The following is a 20,882-nucleotide window of genomic DNA, read 5'->3' as shown; positions in this document are numbered from 1 at the left end:
AAATAACTGCTATCACATACACATCTATCTGCAAGCACATTAAATTAACATATCTAACATGACCTAACAATAGACACATTAACACCAACATATAAATTAAGTACATAAACATGAACAAAAAAAATTCACCATATATATATAGATATACAAACAAGTGAAATAACTACATGATCAAGTCAAATAATTGCAATCAAATATCTGATACGACAAACGTAGTAGTGCCAGTTGCCTGGTATGTAGTAGAAGATGATGGATGCTCAACTATTGCCTTAACGTCTATTGAACTGTGAGGTGGAGGAGGAGGTGGTTGGTTTGCAACAGAAGACGATGGATTGTCAATTACTGCCTCAATGTGATCCGGTGAACATTGAGGTGGAGGAGGAATTGGTTGGTCTGATATATTAGGAGAAACATAAGTCGCATCCTCTAACTCTTCCATCTCATCATGAGGAGGTGTACTAACAGAAGGATCACCAACAACTTGATGGCCATGATCTGATCTGGTAGTACTACCATAAGCATCATAATCATCACCCTCATCATCATGATCATGATAACCACTCTCATCATCGTGATCATGATCACCACCCTCATTATCATCATCATCACCCTCATCTGACGTATTTTTAGTTTCATGCCCTACATCCCTCATCACTGCCAGTAGCCTACTAGCTCTAATGATATGACACATAAGAGACATCATCTCACATGGAAAATCTTTGTAGAGATCCACGAACATTAATTTGCGCTGATATATTGAGCCCTCGTAAGGCGGACTCCCTCCTAAACCAAAACTTTGTCCAATTTGTCGTAGTAGTCCATCCGAAATCGCAGACTAGTCGTATGGCCCTGGATACCCATGCCCCCTAAGGATGTGCCTCACCCTCTTGCGCCTCACTCATCTCCTCATCCCCTCCATCCGGTGGGGGAGGAGGCATGTCCCCATCAAATGTGCTGATATATAAAATATATAGTACACAACAATAATTAAACAATTTCATTAAACAATTTAATAAAACACGTTAAAGAATGTGTTAGAATAAATTTTATTCTAATTAATTAAAACAATAAAATGAAACTAGATTAATTTAAAGAAAACACTAATATTACCTCTATCATATGGAGGCTCAACTAGTGTGAAGAGGATGTTGGGGCACTATTTCTAATCAATCCCTGCATATGGAAATTCCAACACAACAAACACATGGTCATCTTCACTAGCCAGTAATGCAAGTGCCTTGGCGGAAATCCTAGTCAGATACTCTGATAGGCGCCTCTTGGGCATCATCTGCCCCCACATGCGTATCTAGACCTCAGTGATGAATCTAGGATGGCGACAGTCAAATGTATGCCTCGTCTCTAGAAGCCTCTAAAAAAATAAACAAAAAAATTCTGAAGAAAAATGGAAGGTTACCCTCTCATGTCCAATGCATGACATCTATCTAAAGCCATACAAAATTGCCTCAAAAAATGGCAAACCATCTCATACAATCTAGCGCTTGAATCAAATAATCGACATAATACAAAAGAGGGCAACTAATGCGCTATCCATCACTATTAGAGTGTGCAATGGTGGTGACTAATAATGAGAGGCTCCTAACTTCTTGTGCAACAAAAGAAGAAATGCATAGTTGTCCACCACACACCTAAAAATTTGTTGGATGTACTGCATGAGGTTCGACATATCTCTGAGTGTAGGCAAGTTGACTGCAGGCCCATGGGAGACATCATGGAACTGGTGAAAATCATCCCCTCTCCTAGATAGTCCAGTGATAATTATATGTCCTCCTTAGAGGGCATATACCATGCCCCAGGAACATCACAGAAACCCTTCTTTTGGGCACTCCATTGGCAAATCAAATGCACCAATAAGAAAAAGTGTGCATTCAGGGATCTAGCCTCCTCATAGTACTTGAGGATGCCTACATGGGACCTTAAGAGCACTCAGGTCATTGCAGTAATAGGGTGAGGGTATAAATCTATTTCCCTCTCTCTGGCCTCCCATGGTTAGACAATATTGTATGGGTCTGCCATTTTCTCCTTCTCCTGCTCTTGCTCCCCCTGTTGACGTCTCTACTACATGATTGACATATAAAATACATCAACATCATACATAAAATACAATTTTTTTTTTATTAAATGAAAAATGTATTTATAAATATGGAAACATAACTTTCAATTTAAAAAAAAAAAAAATCATTAGTGCGCCCAAAACATAGTCATGCACTGACTTCAGTGTGTTTTCAAACAAAACTGCATTGGCATCGACATGCACATACGTATGGCACATTATTGTTGGTTTACAAATTTAAATTTTCATCACAGTGTGTCATACTTATGCACCGGTGTGCATGTATAACCTTTTCGAACCGAGACCGAACGTTCAAGTTATTGAACACACTTTTTAAATATTGTTTTTTCGGTGCATTTGGTAAACATAAACACACCAACGTAATGTATCGATGTACAATTTATAGCTTTCCTGGTGCATTTTCATTTATAAAACACACCGCAACAATAATAGTGCATTATGTTCACACACCATATTGCAGTGCACCCTATAAATTTATAGGGTGCACCACTTCTGGTTCAAGTCGAACATATCGAGCGCACCACACAAGGAAATTTTTTTTAATTTTTTTTTAAATTGAAATTTTAAGCTAATTTTCAATTCTAGTCCTTTAAAAAATTAAATTAGATAGAAACATAATCATTACCTATACATTTGTTAATTAGGGAGGCATTGTTGACATGTAATGGAGAATTTTTTTTTTACCATGGTTTGAAAAAATTGGAAAGTCAAGTAGTGAGTATGGTATGGAAGGATGGTGAGAAAGAGAAGCACTGATGTCAAGGATCTTGCATGAGCCAAGAGTGGCAGCGGTGCTTCAGAGCTCTCTATTATTATAGTAGTAAAAATGAAATTTACGGCTGGGATGGTTTTTTTTATTTAGCCCTCCTTTGGTGTGTTACCATAACTTCACTAGTGCGGAAGATATCCAAGGGCACCACATTCTTTTTTAATTAAAAATATATAGTGGTGCTTTTGTTAAGACACCTAGGGAATTCTAATACAGGTATCACACTAGTGCTTTGTTTGACTATAGCACCACTCTTTTTTTAAATTAAAAATTGCCTAGCTATGTTCTCTAGAAGACGCCCCAGGGCATTTTAGTACATTTACTGCACTGGTGCATTGTTGGAAAATAACACCACATTTTTTTTAAATTTAAAAAATATTACAGTGCTCCTTCTTGGTACGCACCAGGGTGTTTTACTACATTAAGGGCACCACCGTTGTGGGTGTATATAGCATCGACGATTTTTAAAAGTAACATTTTTCTGGTGTTATCAATTATTCAAGCACTAGTGTGCTGTGTTATTTAGAGCATCGTGTCTTTTTATTTTATAAAAATAATTTTTCCATGGTGCACCATGTTCTGTGTGGCACCAATTCTTGTTTGGATAGTAAAGCACTAGTGAATTTGTAGATTATAGACACACCATCCAAAAAACATCTGTCCATCCACCTCTGTTAGTGACCTCTGCTACAAACCTATTTTTGGTCTACTTTTATAGGGGCTTCCACAAATACCTCCACTAAAAGATATATTCCTTGTAGTGGTCATTGGTCAGTGTGTGTGTTGCATTGGATGGATAGATTAGGAAACCATGACCATTTCCTCGTCACCCTCCAGTGCCTTTATATGATGATTCATTTCTCGTGATTTTACCCACTGAACAACTTTTGACATATGCATGTATGTGTCATGATGTCATTTGTGACACTTGGAGGGTATACAGCCTACATGACATAGATTAGGTACATATATATATAATTCTTTTGAATCTTATTGTCAAATTATGCATAATTATTTATATTAATTTCTAGTTTGTATTAGGTTTCATTTATATTAAATAGTTCACGATAACATGTAGACACAACCCATATACATGGATGAGCTTATGAGGTGATCCGAGGGAGAAGGTTATAAGTTAGGCCATCCTTGACCAAAGCATGTTTCCATGGATTCTCCTCCACCTCGACCTCCACCTCATAACACTAATTTGGAGGAGAGCCACTATGTACAACCACATGGTCCAAAAGTTGAGGTAAACTTTTTTATTCCTAATATTTAAAAAAATCTTTTTTTAAGTTAGACATATATGCTAATTAATTTGTAGACTAATTATAATTTGTTCTTGCCATTTTGGACATATGAGTGGGATGTTGGGTTTAGAGGCATTAATGATGCGAGTCCATTGGTGCAAGCCCCAATCATTGAGCCATAGGTAGGGGAGATCCAAACCTGGATTCATCAAATCTGCATCCTATCAGACTTGCATTTGGACTCGACTTAGGTCAGTAGATTCATGTATATGTAATTAAAAATGTGGTTCAAAAACATTTATTTCCATATTTTTATTTTGTACAAATAATGATCTAAATAGTTTGACACTTAATGGACACTTACTTTGCACGATAGAACTCACATAGGAGTTATGGTGGTATTTAGAGTGGATAATTTGTATATTTTCTGGGTTATTTCATAGGGCACATTCACATGTGATACAAACTTTGTATATTTTCATACATGGACAGTTTATGGATGTACATGAACATTATTTTAGTTTATGAATGCTTATTATTTCAATTTATGGATGTTCACATGATACTTGTAATTTGTATATATTTTTATATGGATAGTTTATTGATACATTCACTATTCTAGTTAATGGATTTGTATTAATCTTGTTTATGGATTTTCATTAAGTTTTGAAGTTTATGGATCTGTTAAAATCATTTCGCTAATTTAAATTCTTTTCTATATTACTATAACCTATATTATATAATATAAAAAAAATTATTTCCAGTTTCATGGACTAAGAAAATAAGTACAATCATAAGTTATGATGCAAGTCACTTTTATACTTAAAACGAACTAGAATATATCATACATGTATCAATTTAATATTTAACATGGAAATAATTACAATCATGCTTCATATTCGCTTGTAGAAAGTGTATTTTAGTGCAATCAACATCTATGTTATTACAATTCAATTTTAAAAATAAATTATTTGAATTATAAAGTCATCCATATTATAATAAAAATATATATATTAAATTTTTTGTGACCCACCCATATGCCATTGCATGGACAACTCTTTTAAGTATTTAAATCAATTTCATATCTCAAGGTTCAATTAAAAAACACAAATAGGATTGAAATAAGTTTTATTCAATTTTAAAAGATGTCATGTAAACAAGAAATAGGCTTTATTCAATATTATTTCTTTTGAGATTACCTACAAGAGCTTAGTCATAACATGATATAAGTCAATCATATTGAAATTTAATATATAGGTAAAAAAAAATATGACAACATTTCTATAATTTTATATAATGTTATCAACTTTACTAAATTTACATAGTTATCCATGTATTTCAATCAATTCCTCATGATGGAAATAAGTTTTGTTCAATTTTAAAAAACTCAAATATGGTTGAAATAATTTCTATTCAATTTTAAAAGATGTGGATATGTAAAAGTTACAAATATGTAAGTTTTTTATTTTGTTTGAGGTTATCTGCAAAAGCTTAGTCATAATGCACGTCATCAATAGTTCTTTTGTGCTTACACTGAAATCAATGCACAATGTCATACTAATTACCTTGAAATTTTTGTACACCATACATCTAGTTAAATCAAATTAGAAATCAACATATACACTGAAATCAATGCATCTAATGCAAGCAATCAAATAGGGTGAGAAATCAACATCTACAATGAAATCAACACATCTAATGCAAACAATAAAAAAGGATTAGAAATCAATATCTACACTGAAATCAATGCATATAATGTTGCAAGTAATCAAATAGGATTAGAAATCAACATCTACACTAAAATCAATGCATCTAGTGCTAGCAATCAAATAGGATTAGGAATCGACATCTACATTAAAATCAATGCATCTAATGCGAGAAATGAAATAGAATTATAAATCAACATCTACACAAAAATAAATGCATCTCATGTAATAAATAAAATAGGATTAGAAATCAACATTTGTACACTAAAATCAATGCATCTAGTGCAAGCAATTTTCTTCCCTTTCTCTCCCCCCTCCATATATATTGATAAATCCCTCCATTTATCCTTCTTTGTCTCTCTGTCTCACCACCCCAAACACACATGATCTCTCTCTCTCTCTCTCTCTCTCTTCATATCTATATATCTTTCCCTCCATCCCTCTATCTCCCTTTTCTTCCCTCTCTCCTCCTTCCATCTATATTTATGCCTTCCTCTATCTCTCCTTGTTTGTCTCTCTATATCACCCCACAAACATGCACATTGTCTCTCCATATTTATCTATATCCCTCTCCCCCCCCTCTCTCTCTATTCCCCTTCTCTCCCTTTGTCTCCCCTTATATCTCTATTCCCTCCTACTCTCCTCCCTCCCTCTCTCTCCATCTCCCTTGTCACTCTCTCTCTCTCTCTCTGCCTTTCTCTCTCTATATGTCTTTATCATTACTTCTGTCTCTCTCCCCATCCAACTCAATCTCTTTCTACCCTTCCCTTTCAAGTCCTATCTATATTCCTTTCTCTCCCACCTCCCTTTGTCTCCCCCCTCCTCTCTCTCTCTCTCTCTCTCTCTCTCTCTCTTCATCCTACAACTATGTTGGATATCACCCTCCCTCTCTCATTCTCTCTCCCCCTTCTCTCCATCTCTCCTTCTCTTTCTTTCTATCTCACCGTCAAACATATGAACTTTCTCTCCGTCTCTCCCTTGTCACACCCTTTATCTCTCTCCCTCTCCACCTTTCTCTCTCTATATGTCTTGAACTTCTTCCCTCCCTATCTTTTCCTCCAACTCCATCTCTTGAGCTCCCTCTATTTCTCCTCCACTCTGTCCTCTTATCCCTCTCTCCATATTTGTGCCCCCCTCTCTCTCTTACCCTTCTCTCCTTCTCTGTCTCCTCTATGTTTCAAAAAATTTAAAATACTTTGACAATTAAAATATTATGTTTAAATCATGTTTATTTTTTTTTGTCTTACAACAATTTTTTATATATAATACATATTTAAAATTCAAGATTTCAAATGTATGTTGTACAATCACCCGGAGGGAAAATGAATATTTTCCAGTGGAAATATTATCTATAATTGTCCAAAATATTAATGTTCCAGCTACCTCCATTAGAGTTACATAGAGTGCTTCATGTCTTTCAATTAAAATTGTTTAAGTTTTATTTATTTAGGTAGTTTTAGGTTATGATTACTTCAGAATTTTAAAAATATTATATATTTTATTATTTTATATTTATAAAAAAATTAGGTTAAATAAAATTAACATATTGAGTCAGCTTGTATGACTCTTTTTGTGTTAATGGCTCTTTTGTTGACGCCTACAGTGTATATCAACCACATTTATTAATGTGGTTGTGCTAGTATATACTATAACATAACAAATTTTATATTATATTAAAGTTAATATTATATTATCCAAAATTAATAAATGTAATAATATTAACATTAAAACGTATTAATGTTAAATTTTTGATATTAATATTAGATTTCTGTAGGTTTCAACCCCGTACAAAAATTACCTGCATATGAATTCTAAAACACAGAAAATAAACAATGCCAGAGAATAACACATAAAACACATATACACAGAGATTTTCCCCTGGATCCCAAAACCAAGACTACTAGCTTGATTTTTCATTATTTTCTTTTCAATGTTACAATACATATTCATACATGCCGAAGCATCCAATACCATGGACCGAAAACCATCGCGTCCAAAACCATGGACCGAAAAACCATCGCATCTAAAACCATGTGCGAAAATCATTTACAAAACGATAGGTAGGTCCACCAAACCTAACATAGGGTCCAAAACCAAAATTTTCTGGGGCGCTACCTCGGACCCCATAAAGTGGGGTTACCTACACCCCTCAAACCCACTGTGACTCCCCTCGCTACGCAATCAGCACAACGAAGGGGGGCCTCCACCCCTCTTCTAACCCCCTGGTTAACTACGTGGGCTAGTCATGGAAAGAATATAGCATGACCCAACATTCTCCCATGTGTTATTTTATTTCCATAGGGGGGCACAAGAGAGCTTAGTCATTTATCTAGCCCTGCAACGCCCATTGTTTCTCTACACCAAGAGAACTTCTCAGAGCTCACGGATTTTGTCAATGCATCTGCAGTATTCTTCAAAGTGTCCACCTTTACTAGAAACATCCTTTTGTCTTCTACCATATCCCTCACAAAGTGATATTGAACATCAATGTGCTTTGTCTTTGAATGATATTCCAGGGTTCTTTGCCAAGAAAATTGCACTTTGGCTGTCACAGTCTATCCTTATAGCTCCCTGTACTAACCCCATATTTGAACACAATCTCTGTAACCAAACTGCTTCCTTGCTTACATGAGTGGCTGCCATGTATTCTGCCTCTATAGTTGATAGTGCCACTACAGATTGTTTCTTACTCATATAACTGACTGCACCTCCAAATAGGTTAAACACATACCCACTTGTAGATCTTCTATGATCCAGATATCCAGCCCAGTCTGCATCAAAAAAGCCATGAATATCCAACACTCTGTCCAATCTTGGTCTTCCTTGGTAGCACAAACCATAATCACTAGTGCCACGCAAATAACTGAAAACCCACTTCACTGCTGTCTAGTGCTCCTTCCCTGGTTTTGACATGAACCTACTCAGTACTCCCATTGCATGTGCATTGTCTGGTCTAGTACAGACCATCGCATACATCAGGCTACCAACTGCACTTGCATATGGAACATGAGACATATCCTCTTCCTCTTCTTGTGTCTTGGGACACTGTCTAGCAGATAAATTTACACCTATAGGAATAGGAACCTTCACCAGTTTACTATCCTGCAATTAAACCTCTGCAATATTGTCGCGGCATACTTCCTCTGGTTTAACCAGAGCTTCCTCTTTGTCCAATCTCTTTTAATTTCCATGCCCAAAATATAGTTTGCAGCACGAAGATATTTCATGTCGAATTTGGAGGACAAATTGGTCTTCAAATCCTAGATAATTTATTTGTCATTTCCAACCAGCAACATATCATCCACATACAAGACCAGATAAATAACACGGTCACTAATTAATTTAAAATACACACAGTGATCTGCTTTACTTCTCGTGAAGCCAAGTCCCCGTATAAATGTATCAAATTTCTGATACCACATCCTTGGTGATTGTTTTAACCCATATAGAGACTTCTTTAACTTGCATACCAGTTCTTTCTTACCCTTCACTGTAAAGCCTTCAGATTGCTTCATGTAGATCTCCTCTTCCGGATCCCCGTGAAGAAATGTTGTCTTCACATCCTTTTTTTCTACCTCAAAATCAAAAGCAGGAACAACAGATAAAAGTAATCTAATAGAAGTTACCTTGGCAACAGGAGAAAAAATATCACCAAAATCAATTCCTAGCACCTGGGAATAACCTTTTGCTACTAACCAAGCTTTGTATTTCTCCACCTTTTCTTCTGCATTTGTCTTCTTCTTGAACACTCATTTGCTGCCAATGGGTTTCCTTCTAGCTGGCAACTCCACTAGATCCCAAGCCTCATTTTTGTGCAAAGATGTCATTTCATCAACCATGGCCTCTTTCTAGAGTTTTCCATCCTCTAAATCTACTGCTTCCTTCATAGTTCTGGGATCATCATCAGTGATAGATAAAGAAAAATTTGAACAAAAAGCCGATGGACTATACCTTTCTGGCTGCCTTCTTTCTCAAACTGATCTTCTCACACCCAGAGTTTGTGGCTCTTCATCTTCTGATTCCTCCTCTGCTGTAGAGTCTGATTCTTCCTCCTTTAGCTCAAACTCCATCTTCTCAGGTTCCTTTTTTTGGAAGTCATGTTTAGTAACATCTTTCACTTCTCTTCACACCACATCTCAGCTGTACACAACCTTCCTTGTTACTAGGTTCCAAAGCTTATAACCCTTTAAACTATCCTTATACCCAATAAAGATGCACTTTTCAGATTTACTATCCAACTTAGTTCGTTTCTCCTTTGGAACATGTACATATGCATCACATCCAAATACCCTTAGATGTGAAAGAGAGGGTTTCTTACTAGTCCATACCTCTTGTGGAGTCTTATCCTCCAATGCTGATGAAGGCGATCTATTGACCAGGTAACATGCTGTCTCCACTGCCTCTGCCCAGAATTCCTATCCTAACCCGGCACCACTGAGCATGTTTCTTGCCCTTTCCATCAATGTCTTTTTCATTCTTTCTACAACTCCATTTTGTTGAGGTGTATATGGAGTAGTCTTCTGCCATGCTATACCACACTTCTTACAGAATTCTTCAAATTCCTTACTATAAAACTCTCCACCATTATCTGTCCTTAGCACCTTTATCTTCTTCTCTGTCTGGCTTTCCACTAGAGCCTTAAATTCTTTAAACCTGTCAAAGACTTCAGATTTCTTCTTAAGGAAATATATCCATGTATTCCTTGAGAAGTCATATATAAATGATACATAGTACATAGACTTACCCAATGATGGAACCTTCACAGGTCCAAAAACATCACTGTGCACAAGCTCTAATATCTGTTTCGCCCTCTTACCATTAGAGGGGAAACTCACCCGATTCTGCTTCCCATATACACAATTTTCATAGAAATCAAAATCCAGAGAGCTATTACTCATACCTTCTACCATACCTTTACCATGAAGTATTTGAAGGCCCTTCTCTCCAATATGTCAAAGCCTTTGATGCCACAACATGGTCTTCTCTCCAGAGACCACTAGATTTTATGCTCCACTTTCAGGAACCATGGAACTGTTGCACCCATCAACAATAGTGCTACCTTGCAGCTTGTACAAAGTTCCAATTCGAACTCCCCACATCAATACCAGTGCCCCTCGAACCATTTTGCAGGTATCCTTCTCGAACACTGTTTTTACACCTGCATCATCCAGCTTGCTTACAGAAATCAGATTTCTGGCTAATGTAGGAATATGTAGAACACCTGGAAGTGTTCTAACCCTTCCACCTTGCAACTTCAACTTTACTTTTCCGTTACCAATGATTCTAGCCTTCCTGTCATCCCCGAAAAAGACATCACCACCATCATATTTCTCATACTTGCAGAACCACTGTCTATGGGGAGTGAAGTGAAAGGATGCACCTGAGTCAATCAGCCAATACACATCCCCACCTTCATTTGAGGTGGTTTTCGCCTCTACAGAAGGAGCATCATCAGATCCCTTTCCTTTATCAGGAGCTTTAGATTTACAGTCCCTTTTGTAGTGCCCTTCCTTTTCGCATTTCCAGCACACCACCTTTATAGGTTTTCCTGGAGATTTAGATCTACCTCTAGATTTAGATCTCCCACTCGATGACTTATTTTTGTTTCTGTTCTGGGACCGTCCTTGTATAGACAAGGCATCACCATTCTGGCTCTCCATATTTTTCCGTCTCATCTCCTCCATCAGCAAGGATGAGACTATTTCATCAAACTGTAAGGCAGTTGCATTGCTACCTATTGCAAAAACCAAACTATCCCACGAATCTGGTAGAGAACACAACAAACTGATGCACTTATCTTCATCTGAAATTTTAATATCAACAGATAATAACTGACTTACCACAGTATTAAATGCGTTCAGATGTTCTGTCATTGAGTCTCCATCTTTCATCCTCAAGTTATACAGCTTGTTCCACAGGAATGGTTTATTCACCAGAGACTTAGATTGGTACAAAGTCCCTAACTTGTCCCATAAAGCCTTCGTCGTAGCTTCCCCTGATACATTCAGCAATATTGAATCTGAGACACACAATCATATTGTGCTCTTTACCTTTCGATCCAACTTCTTCCATTCTTCATCGGACACTCCAGTTGGTTTAGTACCTAGATCTACTGCGATCCACTGATCTTTATCCACCAACAAATCCTCCATCTTGAGTTTCCACAACTCAAAACTCCGACCATTAAATTTCTTGATCTCTGTCTTTCCACTGCTCGCCATCTTCTTTCACCACCAATATCAATCCCGCAGATCTCCCATTGAGCAGGGTCTACCACAGGCCCGAGCGAAACCCCTCAGCAAAAAAGGCGTCCCCTTGAAGCCAAAACAGCTCTGATACCATATGTAGGTTTTAACCCTGTACAGAAATTACCTACATACAAATTCTAAAACACAGAAAATAAACAATGCGAGAGAATAACACATAAAACACATATACACATAGATTTTCCCCTAGATCCCAAAACTGGGACTAGCAGCTTGATTTTTCATTATGTTCCTTTCAATGTTACAATACATATTTATACATGCCGAAGCATCAAATACCATGGACCAAAAACTATCGCGTCCAAAACCATGGACCAAAAAACCATCGCATCCAAAACCATGTGCGAAAATCATGCACAAAACCATAGGCAGGTCCGCCCAACCTAACATAGGGCCCAAAACCAAAATTTTCCAGGGCATTACCCCAGACCCCATAAAGTGGGGTTACCTGCACCCCTCAAACCCACTGTGACTCCCCTCACTACGCAATCAGTGCAATGAAGGGGGGGCTCTGCCCCCTTATAACCCCTCGGTTAACTACATGGGCTAGTCGTGGAAAGAATATAACACAACCCAACAATTTCATAATTTAATTTAACAATAATAGACAAATGATATTCTATGTGATTTACGCTGAAGAATCTCTCATAAAAAAAAAATAATAATAATAATATTTGTTTAATATTAATATTAATATTAAATTAATAAGGTTTCTACTTAACATGATAACAAAAATTATAATAAAATCTGGAATTTTAAAATATGTTAAAAACTTTTGTGGAAGGTAAATATATGATCTATTCAAACTCAAGGTATAAGATAAGGTATATTTTGAGCACGGAAAGACATACTTACACATTTCCCCATATTGGACCGTACAATGTGCATCTCAACGCAATAGCATAAAAAATTCTTATGTTGTTCATAACCTAGATCCACTTGAATTTTCAATTTTAGTAAAATAATATCATATCAACTTGGTTAAATTATTGATGGATTAAATTTTATATCTTTATTGATTCCAAAATATAAATTATGGGATTCATAAAAAAAATTATAGAGGCTCGATTGAGCCCCTGTTAACCATGTGAATGGCTCATTTGAGGGTTACCAAACCCTCAGTCGAGCTATTTGAATTTGAAATTTAAGCACAAAGTCATAAAATTCACAATTTCAGCACCTCTTCTAAAAAAATTCTTGCAATACCATTTTGTACCATAGCGGACTTAGGCAAAAATGTGTCCTTAAGTGGCAGAGTTGATCATGTTGGATTCATGAAGGAATACTCTATCCAATGGCATATGAGTTTGACATTTTTGAATTCATATGCTATTTTTCATCTAATTTCTTTTAAACATAATGCTTGAATTTTCTTTGAACAGTTTTAAAGAGGTTGAATAAAAAATATATAACATAAAATATACACAACAAAAAAAATTCAAAAAATACCACTCTCTTCGTTTACGAGTCCTCTTCAAAAGGGTACTCTTAATTTTCAATTTATTTAAATAGTTGAAAAAAACCTTACATGAACACGTGTCTACAAAATGCAATTGAAATATTACTTCACCAACTTCGAAAAGTAATAAAAAAATATAATTTTACGTAAAAAAATAAATTTTTAATATGAAAAACTTAGCTCTTTTTGAGAAGATCATGCTCATATATATATATATATATATATATATATATATATATATATATTTAAAATTTCACATTTTAGACTAATTTATGCTATGTAAACACACACATAACTCTTAAGATGTGTGAAAATTTGCAAGGACAAGCATTTCATTTAATGGAAAATTGAAATATTATATGAAACTAGAATGTTCTGAAAAAAATATCATTAGGAAAACAACATAATTCTCCATAAATTGTGTTTTTACTATGAATCAAAATTCACAATGCTTATATGAAATTTGATGGCTTCAATTCAATAAAAGAGTAAGATTTTGAAATTTCATTACCACATTTTTTTGAAAAGTGTAACCCATATTCATGCATTCACCCCTTCGTCATGTTCACCAAAAGAATCATATCCTTTTCTATACAAACTTGGGTAATTTTTTAGTACAAACTTTGCAAATTATGGAACATATGAAACATGTACCCCTTTCCTCACATAACCAGGCACATCAGCAATAGTATTATACAAACAAGGTAGTATGGCATCTTGAATGAGTTCCCTTTCCTTCAAACCTTGCTTGAGGATCATCATCACCTTGGAGCTTGAAATATGCCACTTACTTCACATGTGTGGGCCTACTTTTTTGTAGTATGTTACTTGTAAGGGTTTAGAAACACTTTTATACTGTTTTCCTCCCTTACCTTTGAAACCATGGCATAGCTAATGCAAACTTCATAACAAAATTGATCCATAGAGATATAAAACAATTTTATGTCTCATATCAACACACCCACTTTCTCTAGCTTTGGAAAATTTGGGTATTGGAGGATCCATTCAAATCAAGGTGATGCAAAGCCAATTGAATGCTAAGATTTAAACATTAATTCAGTCTCTCGTGGAGTGTAGGAGGGTTATAGATGACACAACCAGAGAGGAGGGGCTTGAAACAAAGGTTGATGGAGCAAATAAATTGGTAGAAATGTCTTACAAAGAAAATGGAGAGCTAATAGATGAGATCACATCTCTTAGAACTGGTTGAAATGTCTTACAAAGAAAATGAGATCACATCTTTTGAGAAGGAGTTTAGGTTGAAATATGATGCTTTATTTTCTTTCGAAAAAGAGAAAGAGCCTCTACATGTAGACTTGGTGAATATGATGGTAGAAGTTCGTATTGTACATGATAGAAACCAGCAGATGAAAGAAGAAAATGATATTATCAAAGGATAGTTGGATGAAGCTATTAAACAACTATGATAATTTATGGGTGGGATAAGTTGGGCTAGTGAAGACCTTTCAGCTAAAAATTCAAAGTTGAAATTGGGGAAGCAATCATGTAGCAAAAGATAAATGATATCAAATATTCACTTGCAATTTAAGAGAGAAAACTTGACATGTTGTAGAAGGAACACCTTAAATTACTAGAAGGCAAGGAAGGAAAAATAATATTCAATTATGGCATGTGTAGAGGACCTGCATTGACAAAGAGAGATATATGCTTGGAAACAAACTAGAATAAGCTTCTATAAAATAGAATTTGGAAGTTTCTGATATTATTCAGAACTTTATCTATAAAATATCAGGTATTTTTATCTATATTGTCCTGGTTTTGCTAATTTGTAATCCTTATGAGATCCTATAAGGGATTTTTCATGGAGGCATATAATGGATTCTATTCCTAATTGATAAAATCCATCCTATAGAGGTTGGTAATGTCATACAAGCTAATTGGTAGCATTGTGTCTCTTTGTGTTTTGGTTTTGTAGATGGAAGTGAATGTAATAATGTTTCTCTATATAATATATATTAGGTCACTTAAATAGAAGGTCCTGATATTGTGAGCCCATAATGTTTCTAAGATCCTATAAGGTCTTTTTTGTGGGAGGCACATCATGGATTCTATTCCTAGTTAAGAAATCCAAGCTGGAGGCAGATAATGTGATATAAACTAATAGGTAATATTGCATTTGTGGTTTGTTATTGTAAGTGAATGTAATAATGTTCACTTGTATAAAATATGTTAGGTCTTTTTAGATATAGGGTCCTGGTTTTGTGACCCCTTACTCATCTTTCATTGTACTGGGGGCCTAAGAAGACCAACTTCAAGTCATCATAAAAGTGAAAGCTTGGAACACCATCTATCATTATTGTTTTCTTTTACAAACATTGTCCTATCATAAAATAAATTATGTTTCAGAGAATCATCAATCCATAATTTAATTCTAGAACTATATGTGCCACTTAGTGCAAGCTTTGTAACATAGCCATTGATAAATTTCTTATATTTAGAGTGTTGCAACTGTCCAATTTCATTGTTGGAACAATTCCAATTATAAATATCACTTTCTAAGTGTTTTTATTCTTCAAAAGTTAGAGCCATCATAGAACAACAGATTTTGTATCATCTTATTACTTCAGTTTTAGAGCATATTAGATCTACAAATAATTGTAGAGGTTCTATAAGGTTTTAAAACCCTGGCTTCCTATAGTGTCAATACTTAACTTGATCATGTTGTAACAACTAATTTTACATTATGCATTTTTGGTGAATCAGATCCTTTGTCACTTGTTTGTGATCATAAGTTGAAGCAGGATCTCTCTTCTCGAGGCATACATGTGAGATCATTCAATTCATATTTACTCTATGAGCCCTAGGAGGTCAATGATGAGGAAGGACATGCATTTTATACCTTTCAAGCTTATTGGAATAATTTCCTTAACATGCCATATGATTTATTGGCTCCCCTTCTACCTCCCAAAAGGATTGTTGTAGGTTCACACTCTGCTTTAGACTCTTTCTTAAATGGCACTATCATTATTCTTTTCCATACAATTATTTTCCATGTTAATTTCAACTATCATAGAGTGTCAAGAAAGAGAAGCCTTTAATTAACTTATATTATTTTGGACATATTATATTTGCACTCTTGCTGAAAGATCTAGTGTAGAGCTAAACCTTAAGGAATCACATAATTTGCAAGGTTAATATACATCGATTACCACTTGTTGAGTACCCACAATAGCAATCTAAGACCTCAATTTATTTGAAAATTCATTTTTAGTACATTCCTAAACATACTACTAGATATTCCACACTATATCATCAATACTTTTTAATTGTTGACTTACCTATAATGTCAAGGATGTACCTTTGATATCAAGCATAATGGATGTTTATTCTTTTGTTTTTCAATGACTAATCCAATTTATGGAGATAAGAAAAATCTAGCCAATGCAAATAATTTTAATGATTTAAAAAAAATTATGGTCAAGTTTATTTGATTGTATTCTCAATTCCTATTACCTTCAATAGTTTGTAACTTGTTTTTCCCTTTTTTCTCATCAGTTAGTATTCCTTCTCTTGTTATAAATGTACTTTGATTACACCATTGTATTTTTGAAGTTGCTTTCACTTCGTCTACTTGTATGATTCCCTCCCTTTTGTCTTTTATGATGTTGCTTCAAAGTTTGGGGACTACATTGCATAACATGGACTTGTTTGGCTTCGATGCTTGGTCAAAGGGGTGATGATTCTACCAAAATTTCCTGGGACATGCCTTGAGCTTCATCCTTTTCTAAGGCATTCCATCTGAGTTGGGGAGACCACAGTGATAATGGAACCCTTTTGGAAAATTTAATTCTCCATTGACATCACCAACAAACCAATGTACCATTCGGGATGGTTCCATTGTTTTATTCTATGCAAGCTAAAAGTGTGCATATACAATAGTAAGGTTAGATAACTAGATTACTTTTTGGACACAATAAATTAATTATACAGGAGGGAGTTAGAAAATAATCTACCAACAATCCACCAATCAATATTATGCCTTTCTTCATTTGTGGATTGTCGTGTTAGTGTGTCATATCATACATTTGACTACGGTATGTTTATTCAATGTTTATGCATTTGGAATTAATCTAGATCCAAAAAATTGAGATATATATACAAGAAATCACTTTTTTCTAAGAACATAGATTTTGGATGTATGAAAAGTTGAAAACCATACAAGTTCCATGGCATATCATGGTGGAACTGATATGAATTGAACTTTTATCGATAGGTGTTGATAGCTAACAATAGTCTACCAAGAAACATTTCAACTTCCTTGAAATGTCTTTGAAGAATAGGACCTTTATATCTCAGATGATTATAAACTTATTGGTATAATGAACTTTGTTGCCATAAGTTCAGTATTTTGAAATTTCAGTCAATAAGTGGTATGTCCATTGAATTCAAATGTGTCAATTTTTCTTATAAATCATTTCTCTAATAGAGAAGTTTTTCTTTAAAATATATCTATAATTTTGTTAAAGCTTAAGATAGGAAGCATTACCTTTGCATTTTTTTAGGTGATCAAACTACTTAAGGTGTCTTTCAGTAAATTTTAATCATCTACTAATCAAGTTCAATTATAACTAGTGAATACTAGAGCAATGATCTCTATCAAAATATGTATCATTATTTGTTGCACATCCATCAGTATGGAAACTATAATGAAACTTCTTGCGAACAATCGGTAAGGATTAAGCACACTAGAGGCACAAAATAGATTCATGATTAGTCTAGAATCCTACCTCTAAGCCTCAAGATAAGATTTGGCCCACCCTTATGGTCATCTAGTTGTAGTCTATGATATACTAAAATTATAATTTTTTTCATGATTGGTGGAATCTCACTAGTCTTATCCTAATCAATGCCACAATAGACATTGTGAACCAACATTTGTGCGAAAATTTTTGGACCAAATATTTATCATACAAATCGAAATTCGTGGTCTACAACAATTGGAAAAATAATGTGTAGCAAGTACTATTGTAAGGATTTAACTACTTGCAGATGGAAAATACTAAGCACCATGCAGTAAGCCAATGATTGACCAACTATGTTTTCATACTATTTATTTAATATTATATTATTTCCACCTATCGGATAGGATGGAAGGCGAACAAACCAATAATTAGCTTACTGGATGGTGCTTGGTAGTATTTTACCTTGTACACCACCCTTTTGCACTTAAATTTATGTTATATATAATGAAAAATTAGTGATACTTAACATAATAGTAGAAAGTGATGTCTTATTAATAACATATAATATTTTACTAAGACCAAGGTGAACACACCTCACTGGACCTTAGCACGCACACTTTCCAAGGGCTCGAAACACTAATGATTATGTTGCATAGTTGGCTATTTTGTTACATTTCTAGTTTTACATGTGTTAGATGCTTAATGATATGCTTATTAAATGCATGGTCATGTATATTCAAGTGAAGTGTCTAAATAACCATCATATGATCTAAACCTGGAGGATGAATTTGAAAAGGCCAAAAGTGCACTTTTGGCAAGGGTATGGTCATCTGGTTGGAGCAGTGCTAACAAGGCTCTAACTGGATTTATAAATGGACCTTCGCTTGACTATGTATTAAATTTTCATAGAGCATACAATGAAACAAATTATTTGTTGTTACCGCATCTACATTTTGGGGAGTTGAGTGTTATAAATGTGTCCCATCTTGTTCACATCATACAAATTTTGTGGGCAAAGGAGGGAAATACTTCAGGAGAACATAGTGTGAATATGTTTCTGAAGTCAAATAGTCTCTGCGAATATTCAAGATATTTGAGTTTTAATTTTCCTTACAACTAAGAGAGGCCAATTATTTCACATCATGTTAATTATTTACCATGGAGGGTTGACAGGGATTAGAGGCAAGGTAGTACAAGCTATCCACTAGTTGATGATTGGATGCAGGAATTTTGCGCAACAGGATGGTCGCATGGTCGAATTTGGGGGGTGATCTATAGTTTCTTTTTTAAGGTTCTCCAGCTTCATAGGAGGTGGGGTATGAAGTATTTCTAGAACACGCTCCTATATGTTTATCTAGAGTGTGATGCCCTTGGATGGCATTGCATTTATGGTTGCTTGCTAAATGGACGTGAGATGGATCAAATAGATAATCCTTAGGTATGTTATGGTTTAATATGAATTTGTTTATTGAACATAGATACGATTATTTCATTTAATTTATTCATGGATGAAAATACATTAGGATTTAATTTAAATATTTTGATTGTTCATATTTTGGGTATTTGGGATTATGTGTATTTTAAAGGCTACAAATTTGATCCATCGGGAGAATATTTCCATTTTTGGCTTAAAAAATTGGCTAGATTATCCACAGAGTGGATACATCATCTATGGGATGCACCAAAATCAGTTCTTCATTCTCCTAGAGTTAAGTTGGGTTCTAACTATCCCCTACCCATTGTAGAGATATCGACAACTAAAGAGTGCTTATAAGATGCCCTTTCAAAAATGTGGCAACATGAAGCAATTGATAGAGCTTCTTTGGGAAATTTCATAGAAGAATATTTGGTAGAATCATTTGAAAATTCCAATGCTTCAATGTCTAAACATATGGATGTTGGCAGAGAGCCAATCATAAACAACAGAGGTTTTGCAACAAGGTCACAATATGACCAATTGGTGACAAGTATAAGAAATCTAATGCAAAGGGTAGATGTAACTTACACTTTGAGTGAGGCTGCAACCTATACTTGATATGAACAAGAAAAATTACCTTCTAATAGATATTTAGGAGTAGCTTGTGTAGCCTCATCTCGACAATTTTTAGGATGGTCTAGCTGCTCTATGAAAATGGGTTTAATGGAAGATCTACTAAATATGATTAGTCATTATCCCCAAATGAAAGCCCTAGATTAATATAATGAATTCCATTCAATCGTAAATTCTTCTAGTATCCTTAGAGGGAAATATGATACAAGTAGTGGAGGCATTGTGCCTGTCTGGTCATAGTCTTTATCAGGGCTTCACAATAGTTCCCATAGGAATGAATTGTTCCTGGAACAACTAAATCTAGTCTTCAACAAAAATTACACAATCATTCAATGGGAACCTAGAGACATGGTCATAATCAAGGCGTGATTCAAATTTCTAGGCATGTGTGTGTCCAAAATTTAACTTTAAGCATGTTTTATTGTGGTATTGACCCTATTACTGGCTTTTTTCCAAATTTTTATATGTAGGCAGCTTCACATCTAACCTTGAATTGAAATCTATTACTCCAGTGTATTGTTCAGGCTTTTAATCTTTCCAACATAAAATATATGTTATGGGACAAGGCTCAACTTCCATTTGGCAAT

General features: G+C 34.9%; 1 pseudogene; it reads left to right on the top strand.

Annotated features, from left to right (window-relative positions):
- Positions 1–1,330: 1,330 nt before the first annotated feature.
- LOC149190576 (cryptochrome-1-like) lies at positions 1,331–20,280 on the top strand (annotated as a pseudogene).
- The last annotated feature ends 602 nt before the right edge of the window (positions 20,281–20,882 follow it).

Source organism: Pinus tabuliformis, chromosome 3_1, assembly GCF_031772625.1.
Source record: "Pinus tabuliformis cultivar Carrire ecotype Pingquan chromosome 3_1, CPIR1, whole genome shotgun sequence".
In the NCBI taxonomy this organism is placed as follows: Eukaryota; Viridiplantae; Streptophyta; class Pinopsida; order Pinales; family Pinaceae; genus Pinus; species Pinus tabuliformis.
The sequence above is the reverse complement of the archived record's forward strand: the minus strand, read 5'-3'. Positions and strand labels throughout refer to the sequence as shown.